Raw genomic sequence first — 13959 nt, 5'->3', positions numbered from 1 at the left:
TAATTCTTAGAATAAATATTTTTAAAAAGATTTATAATATTTATTTCTTTTAGAATAAAAATTATTATTTTATCTTTTAATAGATTCATGTTATACTTATTCCTTGTAGCTGCAGCTGCATTCTATTCGCATAATAATTACATGAAATCTCTGCGAAGAAGACAATAATTAAAAGAAATTTTTATATCGTTAACCATTGGAAAATAAAATTTATATGCATAGATCTAATACTGTAATGAAGTTTTTCTCTTGAATGTATTACGGTCTTTGATTAGAATAAAAAATCAATCATTATCTTTTCCCAGACGCACCGAAAGAAGTGTAACTTAAAAAAAAAGGATAGAAAGTATCTCGCAGTTGTTGATAATCGAATTAATTGTAAAGGAATAATGTAATATAAATAAGAAATAAGAATAAGTAGATAAAAAAGAAAGAAAAAATATGAAAAAAATTATAGAATTTATTCCCGGATAGGATGTGGCTCTTATAACCGCATACGATAGGTAAAATACTAACTAACATAAACGTACAATATAATATAAATGAGTCGCCGCGAATATAAGGGAAAAATAATAGCGAACGGGTCTCTAAGCGATTGATAATACGATGATAAGCATGCTTCTAGCTTGTCCTGGATTACTTCCGTTTCCGGTTGTGCAACGTCGATGCGGCGGCATCAGTGTTATTGAAACATAAGTGCAGCTTATACCGTACGAAATATCGCGCGTTTTTTTTCTTTTTTACATCATTCTCCTTAGAAAAGAATGTTCATAGCAACTAACACTCGAAATTTCGTATCGTTCATTTTTTCGACAAAATTCTTCTTTTTTTTTTTTTCTGTTTTCATTACTTTAACATGATCGTGATATTTATTTTTTATTCATAACGTTTAATTATATTCTTTTTTCTTTTGTTTAGTTGCAAATTATAATAAAAGACACGTTAAGTTATTAAAATACTTAGAAAATACGAACGTTATAGTTGAACAATAATTATGATTAATTGTTAAACAATAATTTGAATATTTAGATCAAATAAAAATCGTTTGAGTATCATTCAACGTTTAACTAACCAAAGGTGTGCGTTTCCTCATTCAACTGATCGGTGTATTCTTTTGATCTTCGGTGGTTTGAGAAATAATTTGAAAAAGAAAGAAAGAAAAAATTGAAATTTATGAATCGCAAAGAAAAAGAAAAAGAAAAAGAAAAAGACCTAGCTCGCGAATACCAATGATGACGCGTTCGCATTGGAAATAGAATTATTTTATTATTCCTAAAATATAATGTGAGGGCGAATAAGAAGAAACTTAGAAGAATGAAAAGAGATGAAAAAAAAAAGAAAAAAGGATTTATTATTCAAACAAATATATTTATAAATATATCTAATATATTATCTAACATTTAATCGAACATCCAATTAATCGTATGAAAAAAAAAGAAATAATTAATCTAAATAACGTCATAAACGATTGAATAAAAAAAAAATAAAATAAGAAAGGGTGTTGAAAAAAAAAAAAAAGAAGAAAAAGGGACCGATTTCTCTGGTTTTTCGTTTCGATTTTTTTTTCACGTATTCTCATCGCGTGTCATCTTTTACGAGAGTTAAAAAATCCGAAAGGAGTTCTTAAAGAGAAATATAAATGAGTAAGAAGAAAAAAAAGAATTTGTAAAAAACTATACTCGTATCGCGAATAGATGAAAGAGTTAAAGAGAGAGTGAGAGAGAGAGAGAGAGAGGGAAATAGAAATCGTGTGCCAACGCAAACATGTTCGCGGAGTGTTTCAAAACACGTTGGCTAATGTACCGAGAACTGTAGATCAAGAAATAACCGAGAGAATACGATCCTCTTCACTCGTAGATGCGTTTCAACTCCTCCTCCTCCCTCCCTCTTTTCCTCCCCCTACGTAGCTTATTTCCAAGAGAGGGAAAAAAAGGATAGGATCATCCTGTCTTTTACGTTGGTGTGTGATTTCAAAGTAAACTTATCTTCCTTTACATCTTTCCTTTTTTTTCTTTCTTCTTCCTTTTCTTGTTTTTTTTTTTTAGATTCCTTTTATGACGTTTTATTTTGACATTTTGATATTTTTGTTGGATCGGTGGGATTGGACAAATAATAATTATTCAAGTTGTTTATTCTATCGCGTTTGTTATATTTCTTGTAATTATTTAATATTTCATTTTTAATTATTAATTAATTGAAACATTTATTATTTATTTTAATATATAAGAAATGTTTAATACACTTATATATATATTAATTTCTTCACTTTGTTTTACACGTTTTAATTGGTTAATTAACTTTTACCACTGATTGCATAGCAACGATAAATGTTTCATCTGAAAAAAGTAATCTTTTTAAATCGAATATAAGGTGATAAAATTGATATAGATATTATATCGGTTATGATGATGATGATGATGATGATRATGATGATGATGATGATGATGTCAATGATAGATAAACAAAATGTAGATATATCCCATAATGATATTAGCATATTTGCACAGATAGGAAGATTTGCTGATAATTATTGTGATAAGGAACAATCGAGTACGCAATAGACGACATTATGGCGCGGTATGAACAAACAATCGGTCTTGGATTCGAATACTCGGACGAAACATACTAATTTTATATCGTTCATTAATAACCAATCAACTCTAATCGACAATTAACGTACTATAGTTCGTTTCAATATCATAAATGAAACTATATTAAAATATACAAATGCATTTGCATATGTGTGCATAAAAAGTATGGAAATGAATAGAACATAAAATCAGAAATTAATTGACAATTGATTGGTGTATGTTAAATTTTGATTGAAATCGATAAAATATTCTAAACTTTTGACTGATAGTGTATACAAGTAAATGATTTATTAATTCAAATTGACACGGTGCATTTAATTGGTCTATAATATGCAATGGAGTATTCTATATTTTCGTGATTCGTTGTACGCCATAAAACCGATTAGACTTATTCCGAGTGGACGGATTAGTTAATACAATAGGAAAGAGTAAAAGTAATAATAAAAGTAAGAGAGAGAGAGAGAAAGAGAAATGACTATGAGAAGATGGAAAGCTTTCGTGCTTTTATCTACTCGTACAATGAATATTCTTTCGAGCAAATCATTTACAAAAGAGAGAAAGATAATAGAATATAGTGAATAATAGTCTTTGCTTCGCATAAGTGTATAAACGAATGTACAATCCGATTAAAATGGTTGAGAATGTTATAGAATACATATATATATATAAAGAAAATACTTAATCTAACGTTTTGTGTATCATTAAAGAACTTGCACATCATTTTCTATTAGAAAATATGAAATTTATAGTCACGGAAAGTATATAATTTAATAGTTAGCTTAGATATTACGTTAAATTAGGTTATACCGAAAACTCTGACGCAAATCTTGACGCAACCCTGACGATGCAACTTCAATGCAATTTAAAAGTTCAATTTTCGTATTCGATTTGTCAAGAAGAATCTTTTGTTCTATTATCATTTTATGGAATAATCAAACGAAAATTCAAATTTCTTCGACTGCAGAGGCTTGAATTTTTTTGTTTATTATTCATATTTGAATTCACTTCGTGTGCATTTAATGATTTGCTAGGAAGATGCAATTAGAATGTACATTAATGATTAATCAAATTTCACAATTAATGATCATTGAAAATACTTTATAGGAAAATTCTAATACTAAAATGATTATCAGAACAATCCTAATAGTTTAAATACCAACAATCCTGATTAATTTCATTCCATTACATTCTTTTCTACTTTCGAAATACGTTTTAAGGGATATTCCCAATTTGAGAAATATATTTTTTCGACGAGAGTAAATTCGTGGATACCGGAGAGTTAGATGAGAAATAAGTCAGGGGGTTGAGGTGAAATAAGTGGGATGAGGTATGGTAAAAACCTGGGAATATTTGCACTCGAGCAAAAATTACGTGGGTTAGAGGAAGTGCAACGAGTGCTTACGAGAAAAGGGGCCTCTGCTATGCTGTTGGCCACTCTCTCTCTCTCATATTTTATCTCTTTTCGTCTCTCATCTATCTTTTTCTCACTTCCTCTCCTCTCCTCTCTTCTCCTCTCGTTTCGTTTCGTTTCGTTTCGTTTCGTACTACGTTGCGGGGTTTCGTGGTCGGCTTGTGCGGGACGCCAGGAGAGCCAATATCGTTAGATATTCATTTCGTAAGTTTGAAGTAGAACAAAATATAGAAACTCACGGAATAACTCCCTCATCTACCTTTCTCTAACCCCTTACCCTTCTCCCCACCTGATCCCTTTCTGTGCTGCACCCCCTTTTACCTCCCACATCTCACTCTTCCTTTCCTTTCCTCATCACCACCATCACCACCACCACTACTACTACCACTTTTTCTACATATTTCCCTTACAGTTTGCTCGTAGAAAGTCACCCCACCCCCCTCTCACACCCCTCTTACTCCCGTTACTCTTTTTTTTCCCCCGATTATTTAAAAAGTACGATTTGTAATGAGACTCGGATATACGGAAAGAAGAAAGATAACCCTTTAACCCTTGGTCAGAATTTCGTGACTATTTTTTCATTTTCTTCTTTTTTCATTTTATTATTTAAGGTAGAAATAAATAATTAAAGATAAATATATATGTAGAGAGAGAGAGAGAGAGAGAGAGAATATTTTAGATGTAACGAAAATTTTCTTTCTCGGTAAATGGTAATTATAATAAATCATAGAATCAAATCAGGTTATCGAAATGTAAACCTAATGAAAATATTAGATATAACGTATATGTACATATATATATACTCATACTGACTAATGTCGCAATCATGACTCGCATCGAATAAAAATGTGATAACGTTATCGTACTTGCACCGATCGTATTCCCGTTTCTTACGTTTACGATAAACTAAAACATCTTTTCTATTCATCTATTTATTTTCTTTTTCTCTCGACACTAAATTAAATCGGAGATAGCTGCAAGCGTGCCTTCTTTAAAAATTAAAATAAAAGTTTAAAAAATAATGTATTCTAATCATTTAAATTTATTCGTTTAGTATACGATTGAATCAATAAACTGCATTATCTTTCGTGAATAATTTAAATAAAAATACTTTTACAAAAAGAAATATTTAATAATTGTATTTATCATATTCCACATATACAATTTCATATCTTTTATGACAAATTAAGATTTGATTCAATTAAATTATAGAAATGTATTATTATTTCGTTAAAAATTAAAACAAAAATAATAATAATAATAATAATAATATTATAATAAGAAAATATATATGTATGATTATAGAATTATATATACCTAAACATAATATATAATTACAGTCACGAATTCGAATCATATTCTAATACTATTTTACTTTTCATTACATATACACCATAGGCTTTGGCCCTTATTATATCTTTCTCATTCTCTCTTTAGTCTACCTGATCTCTCGCAACCCTTATCTTCCGTTTGCACGTTCATTCTACCTCAGGTGGCATCGTATTTCTCTTACGAGCACGTAGAACAAATCCAACTCCCCACTTCTCCTATATCGTCTTATAAATGGTCTTACAGAAATCTTGTTCCATACCGTTTGATAAACTTTTGCCACATAGTCATCTTCGTTTTCGTCTTGTGATCTTCTTGATTCATTTCTAAAACAAAAATGGCACATTAAAAACAAAAAAAATAGTTCAAACCATCAAAGATTTCAGACTATAATAATAAACAAATCATAACAATATTAATTTCAATTTTATTCCAAATATTCTTCAAATGTTGTACAACTTTACTCTCATCATTACTTATATATATATTATATAATCTATTAATGGTTAACAGCCATAGCTCGGTGACAGCATTAGTTCCTGCTTCGATCATTAAAGTCAAGCAGCGCTGAGTACGATTAGTACTTGGATGAGTGACCGCGGTGTGCCGTTTTTGGCGCCAAGATTTCTCTGTCTACTTAACTTAAAAATCTAGTGCTAGTCCGAAATCCAGATAAAAAGAAGTGGGTTCGGGGAGTTTTTAAGCCTAGCAAACATACCCTTGGTAAAAACAATAAATCGYTCCTAGAAATAGCAATAAAAAAAGCTATTATAACAGGTCAAAGTCCTGATAAAAAAAGGAAGAAGAAGATATATTAATAATGAAACAAAAAAACAAAATAATAATTAACTTTATTCGAAAAAGAGTGTTAAGCCCAAAGTTATTTCGTGTAACCAAATTATAAATTATTTCTCTAGTTGAAAATTACTCTATAAGTCCAATTTGTTTTCAACGTACGTGTATATCCCACTCGAAAAGATATTATAGAAAGAAAGAATGGAAAAAATAAAAAACAAATAATAGGGAAGATATGAGAAATGTAGATAGGGAATGGTAACGGTGTGTGGTGGTGGGGGTTTGAGGGTGTGGAATAAAGAAGAATCAGTTTTGGGTATTTTCAACGAATCCCCGTGGGTATTTCCGTAGAAAATCGCGAGAAGGAGGCGGAAGAGACTCCGAGGGGTGACAGGGGGGTAGGGGGCAGGTTGTAAACGGTCCAGGATACTCTCTCGTATGCTTTACTTTACCTATGAATGTACGTACGTGAACGAATGATACGTTTGTATATACATATATATATAAATACATATGTGTGTGTTTATATGTGTTAGTACGTCTGGCTTGCGTCCGAGCGATAAAGGAAAAAAAGAGGGAGACGAAAGACGATCCGGATGCTCCATCATTGTCGGCTGAAACATTAATTTGAAAATCTGAATAATTAGGAACTAACTTTTGCCCGATGTGTAAAACTCGGTTCTCGTATGTGCTGTTCCCGGCGCCACGTTGTACTACCTCCGATATACCCGAAGTCTCTCCTATGTGTACACCAGCCTGTATAATTGCATATATGTGGGTGTGTATACGTTTATAGATGTGTTTAATATGAATGTATGCATGTGAGACGACTCTCGCGTGCATTTCGACTTCACTCGGCGGAAGAGAAGCCGCTTTACTTTCCTCCGTCGACTTCACTGATGAACCTTTTCTACTCCCTCTTTTATACATATATGTATATATATATATGTATATATATATATATATATCTTTCGAATCTTTCTTTCTCATTTTTAATCCTCCCATTTTATATCTTTTTCTACTTCTTTTTTCTCATCACAAAATTATACTCCCGTTGCATTTATTTATTGCACATTGAATACATTTGTAATACATTAAATTGTATCGAATTGATAAACAAATGTTGAAATTATTGAAATATATATTTTAAAGATATTATTTTATTTATATACATTCTTAAGTGATATTCGATTAATAAATTTTAATCTTTTGCTGATTAGTATCTTAGCTCTTTGCATTTAATGAATTGTTATTTCAATATTATTGTCAACGCTTTTAAAAATGTCTTATTTGAGATTTATTTAAATTAAAAAATAAAAGCCATTTAATTTTGGTTGGTTAAAAAACCACAGAGGAACTTTTGAGATAATAAATAGGAGTGCAAATATGATTATGATTAATTTCGATTATCGATCGATTAAAAATCTTCAATTTCATATTTCAACACAATGAACGCACACAAAATTATTTTATTATTTTTTAATATTACCTTTATAGCAATACACGAAAATATAATTTATTAATTATTAATAATATTACCTAGAACACCAATCGAAATAAATTGGTCACACCTAATCATGCACCACCCCTATGCATTACTTTATATTACAAATATTAGTTAAAACAAAAAAAAGAAATATAAAAAGAGAAAAAAATCGTTATAATTTCAAATCGATACTCCTCGCCCTGTTTACAGTTCAGATGCGTATCTTTTGCTTGCACCAGCACCCACCCAGTTTCCATTCCGATCGGTATCGTTATTACGCTTTTAAATATAGCAAACCTTAGGGATTCTAACACGCGATCTTTCCCCGTGACTCTATGGAAGTACTCCGTTCTATGGTTAACTAATAAAAGAACAATAACAACAATGACAACAGCAAGAATAAAAAGAAAAACATAAAAAAGATGATTAAAACGAACGAGTGAAAGAACAGATGACCAATAGAAATCGATTTAAATATTCTCGTTCGATTAACTCGTTTAGGGGGTTCTAATTTATGATAAAACATTAATAAACGACAAGAAAATAAAAACATTTATAACATATTATACACGTAAAATAAAAATCAGGATAGATTAGAAGTATAGTGGCAGAGTGGGGAGTGTGCCCAGTAGGAAGGATTTGTTTCTTTTACGTTGTTCTTAGATGATGAACAAAGTACCGTTGGAAAATATATACAGTTCCATGATTAAAACGAGCTACGATTTTTTTCTTATCGGGTCAACGAAGATTTATATAGAAACCTGCCTGTCTAGTGGTGGTTAAGTTTATTATCATGACTCGAGTATGCACGTTTGCACGAGAAGTCGATCTAGAATACGATACGCATGCTCGTCAACTCGAATCTAAAGTATACGAATATTATGTACACGTATATATATACATGTGTGTGTGTGTGTGTGTATGTATTCTTAAACATCAACCGAAAATTATCATTCGCGAAACCGTGACGGAGAGGTAAGCTTGCAAAATTACTTGCTCGATTTGCGAGACCGATAAATCGAGAAAAGTAGCGCTTTTGTATCCAAGAAGGAAACGGATAGAAGAAGAAGAAGAAGAAGAAGGGGGCTGGCTATACGAGGGGTGTAGGGGGGGGAGAAGCAGGAGAATAAAGGGGGAAGGAAAAGTAACGATATCGTGATGTTGGTTAACGATTTTACTCGACCAACAGCAACGGTACAATCCTCCCCCTGCCACCCCTTTCCTCCCCCTTACGCCCCTATCCGTCGTCCCCCTTCTACCCACCCTCTTCGAATTATTTATCGATCCATTCGCGTTCTCACGCTATGCTTCCGATTCGTAATGAGCGATAACGACTGGCAAGAAGGACGGGTGAGGGATAGGGTGGTAAAAAGGGGCTGAGTGAAGGGATAGGGAAGGGAAGTTGGATGGTGGACACGACGAGGTTCAGTGAGGAGGTGGAGGAGGAGGAGGAGGAGGATGATGATAAAAATGGAATAGAAAAAAGGATTATGACAAATCGTGTTTAAAGAGATAAATTAGTAGGTACATCACGAATTATCTTGGTAAGGGTAGTAGTAGTTCGATGGGAGGATGGTTAAAACGAGAATTTTTTAATCGAACGTTTGACATCGTCAGCGTTTAAATAATTATCTTCGTTCGTTATTAACGTAAGTAAGGATTTTAGATTTTTTTTGTCATAAGAATCTACACGTAGGGACTGAAATTCTGGTATCCTTTTTTTCGGATTTTGCGTTTATTTGGGCATTGTTTGTATATATATGTTTAAAAAAGTAAAGAATGAAACGTGCAAACAAGGGATGGAGATGTTAAACGAACGAAACGATAAAAAGATCTTGATATGAATTTTTTGTACTTTTCTTATAGACACCCATAAGATAAAAACCTAACGAAGCTCTGCCACTGGTGGTATTATGCTTTATTATACTCAAAAGAAAAAAAAAAAAGAAATAAAAGAAAAGAACGCAAGGGTAAATATCAGCAAACGCATACGTTGTATACAAACGAGTAAACATATGTAAGGATAGAGATGCATAGATGCACATGGAAATATGAAAAAAAGGCAGGAAAGAAAAATGGAAAAAAAAGACAGCAGAAACAGTCAACCAACATAAAAATTAGAAGGATGGTTTGGGAAAGTGAGAAGAACGAGGAAAACATTGTACGAACATTGGGTGTTGTTAGGTGTTCAGTTTTTAGATAGACGACGACAACGATAGTTATGGTGGTGGAAAACGTAGAAAAAGTGTGAGAAGAGAAGATAACAGGTAGATGAGGGTGAGGGGGAGGAATAGAAGGAAACTGATGACGGAAGAAGGAAGGAAATAGAGGACAAAAATACGTTGAAAATTAGATTGATAACTTTTCGGTTGTACGCTTTCATTGGGGAACGAGACTAAAGGCTAAAGGGGGTTGGCTAGTTAAAAATTCCGTGTGCTAGGCGAATATCAATCCCTATCCTACCTACTTTACCTCCAACCCCTTATCCCCTTGACCAATCTTCTTCTCTCCTGTTGTCGTACATGGAAAATTATAAGAGAATGAGTAAGTGAGATAGAACAGATCCTATGGCATAGATATTATATACATATATACATACATACATACATATATATATTTGTATATCGAGTTGGAGGGAACCGTTCTCCTCCGTATAAGCAAGCTAGCAAGTAAACGTTCGTTTTCGTATTCGCGTTCCCTTCGAAAGCCCAGTTCTCATCGTTTTCAAACCAACTCACCGAGCTCACGATTTGCGTTACGGCCCGGTTATACCTAACCTATACCTTTCTCCACCTACATTTCTATCCTACTCTACCGAAGCTCTCCTCTCTTCCATCGTCCAGACGGACGACGGGAATTATCTCCGTTTTTCCGCAAACGCGATTAACCAGAAACGTCGTTCACCGAGCCCTCCAGGCGGCTCTCCAAAGAGAGTGAGAGAGAAAGGATGGGTCCCAACCCCCCATCCCTACTCCCATCCTCATCCTTCTTCTTCTTTTTCCTATCCCCACCTACTCTCGGATTGGTCTCTACTTTCATTTTACTCTCTCTCTCTCTCTCTCTCTCTCTTTTTCCTTTTTCTCGATTCCTTTCCCCCACTTATTTCAACCAACCAACCAACCAACCCCTCTACTGCTACTACTCTTCTTCTACATCCTCTCCTTTTACCATTAGAGTCAGGGTCCCGTCCTTCTTTATCCCTTTCGTCCGTCCCCCCATAACCCCATAGCCCCATTGGCTTTTCCTTCCTCTTCCTTCAGCTTTCGACTCGACTCTACGGCGATTGATAATTCACGATTAATCCGGCTCCGAAAGCCAACGTCGTTCCTCCTGTCTTTCTCATTCTCATTCTCATTCTCATTCTCACATTCTCATTCGTTCGTTAACTCTTTCTATCTTTTAATCTTTCGATTCTCACCCCGTGATAGTGTAACTCGTGCTCGTACGTACGTACGTACTTTTACGGAAAATTTTCGTGTGGTCTTTCGTAATATCGATTTAATTCATCCACCCTCACATCTCGTAATAATATCGATTATTCTCTTCATCCTCATTTCTCTTTTAATAATATCTAATGTTCAATATAATTGTATCTCTAATCGCCACGTTACGTTTACGTTAATCGTTTATGAAATTAAATATCTTTCTTAGATGTATTTATTGTAAGAATAGTGTTTCTTATTTTGTATTTTTCGGAATCGAATCAAATGAGATAAAGGAAATGATCAATGAATTTTAAAGGAAATATTCTCTCCTATATTTTTCTTCGTTTTATTTAAATCGAAATTTGTTTAAAATTATTATTGAAAAATTAAATAATTTCTTTTTTCATACATTTTTATAGGAATCTCTAGTTGAAATATAGAAAATTGTTTAGAATTTCTTATTAGAAATTAGGATATTTCGTTTGAAGTACACGTTGACTTATCAGCGAACTGTAATTCTCAGCAACGATGAAGCTTCATTCTCGGCAATGATGAAGCTCCACCATTCTCTCTTGGTTCCACCTTTTCTTTCTCTTTTGTTTTTTTTTTTTTTTTAGTTGAGTTTTTTAGCAGAACAAGTATACGATATTTAGAATTAATCCTTCCTTTGTGTCAGCACCCGGTATCCGTTCTGTCCAGTTCTTTCTTTCTCTTTCTATCTCACTCTTATTCCATCTGTCTATCCTTCTTTCCATCTGTCTGTGCCTGTGTCTGTGTGTCTGCTTATCCGTCTGTCTTTTTATTGCACCGATATATGGGAGAGTCGTATAAATTTTACTCCATTATATTCGTGTTCTACCTCTACTGCCAGTTCTGAAGGTTAAAGTCTAAAGGGAAACAGAAAAAGAAAAGAAAAAAAAGGAAAGAAAGAAAGATGAAAGAGAAAGAATGTTCACGGAAAAAAGAATAGGAAAAGAATAGAATATAAAAAATATGGGAAGAAAAAAAAAATGGGAAGAAAGAATAGTCAGATTCTAGAAAACATCAGAAACTGTTTGAATTCGCGTATATAGAAGTTCGTACCGTTAGGTTTGTCTCTTCTTTTTATCACAACTATAGTACGGTGAGTCTCTTTCATTTTGAATCCCTCAATCATCGTTGGTGATCAATCACAATTGAACTCGAGCTATGAGAACATACATACATACATACATACATACATATATACGTTGGTATTGAAATAAAGAATATTCCAATGTCTTTCTCTGGGTTAGAAATTAAAAATTTAAATAAAACGACAAAAAAAAAACACACTACAACACTAACGCGCCAAATATACACAGATAAATAAATTCCAAATTCTAATATCTCGAAATATCTATACGAATAAAATAAAATAATTAATCTTCAATCATTTTTTTTTTTTCATATAATAAATATTTGTATGCATTATCTTGCACTTTTTTTCTGTCAAAACTTCGAATATACATTAAACAAATTCTATTTAGATTACACATTGATTGAATTACGAATGTGTTCGAAAATGGGGTATCGGTCAGGAATTCATTAAGTATCAAACATCGTCTGCGACTCTCAGACGTTTTTCGGGTTTCACATTAGAATGAAAAATAGATCGAGAGTATAACAGAAATAAAACAAAATAAAAATCCAAAAAAGAAACAAAAACGAAGAAAAAGAAGGAAAGAAAGAAAAGGTCGGGGAGCTGGTCAGGTTGGTGGGTGGGTGAGTTTTATATGAAAAGAAAGCTATAGGGTTAGGGATAGGGATAGGGTTATATGAAATAAAGGAAAAGGGTTAGCTTGAACGTAAAGTCCGAAGCCTAGCGGAACCACACGAGAAAAGGCGAGAGGTTGAGGATGATGGTAGAGAGGTGGCCTTTTGATGCTAACCCAACCCCCACTTCAACCCTCCACCTTCTACCCTTTTCCTTCTTCGTTCTTTCCCACTCCCCCTCCACCCCCCAACGACACGAGTCGAAGGATAATGCACAAACTAAAGGATAATTCCCCGATACGGGGACGAAATCCGACCGAGACCGGCGCGCCGATGCAAGAGTTAAGGGGGTGGGATTCGGGGGGGTGGTACTGGTGGTGCTAGTGGTGGTGGGACGGGCAAAAAACTCTTATTTAAAAATGTATTTACCGTCTGGCTCGCAAGGATCCGCGCCGTCCGCCTGGAAAGTTCGCTTTTTACCCTTCTCGCTTTCTATCTCTCTCTATCTCTCTCTTTTTCTCACACACATATATATATATACATACATGTTGTCTTTCTCTTTTCTACTTTGTACGTATGTGAAGTCTGGTAGAGTTCCTACTACTACCTTCCACCTTCATCCCTCTTCTTTCTCTCTCTTTCTCCTTTTTCCTTTCCCTGCGTACGGATCACCCCCTTCACCCCCCTTCAACCACCCCCATCACTGCTTCATCTCCAAGCGGAGATGTAGAAATTCTGAAGGGATACGGATGCGGCTTTTCATCTACGTTATCGTTCGCAACAATGTATCCTGATGATCGCATATATATATGTATATGTATTGTATATGTATATAATTTATACTTTAAACGTCTCACAAGTATTTCCATTTTTATCAGTTCGTAAGAAAAAAATCATTCCAGTTATGCATTTATATCGAAATATTAATATGAATCAACTTCATTGCCATACTCAAATCTTATTCCAAATTTAATATATTGAAAATATACTTCAGACGTTATTTAAAAAATCTCGTTTAAGTTTCTATTAATCGATTAATTTTACTCAGTTTCATTTTTTCTTTTTATTTTTAGCATTGCAATAAAACAAATTATAATAAACACACAGATAGAATAAATAATAAATAGATATCTTAATAAATTATCTACGAGAGATTTTTTTCAGGAAGAAACTTAGGAAAAATACGTC

This window comes from Polistes canadensis, unplaced genomic scaffold, assembly GCF_001313835.1.
Source record: "Polistes canadensis isolate GaletaPanama2010 unplaced genomic scaffold, ASM131383v1 scaffold_185, whole genome shotgun sequence".
NCBI classification, from domain to species: domain Eukaryota; kingdom Metazoa; phylum Arthropoda; class Insecta; order Hymenoptera; family Vespidae; genus Polistes; species Polistes canadensis.
This window is presented reverse-complemented; position numbering follows the sequence as displayed.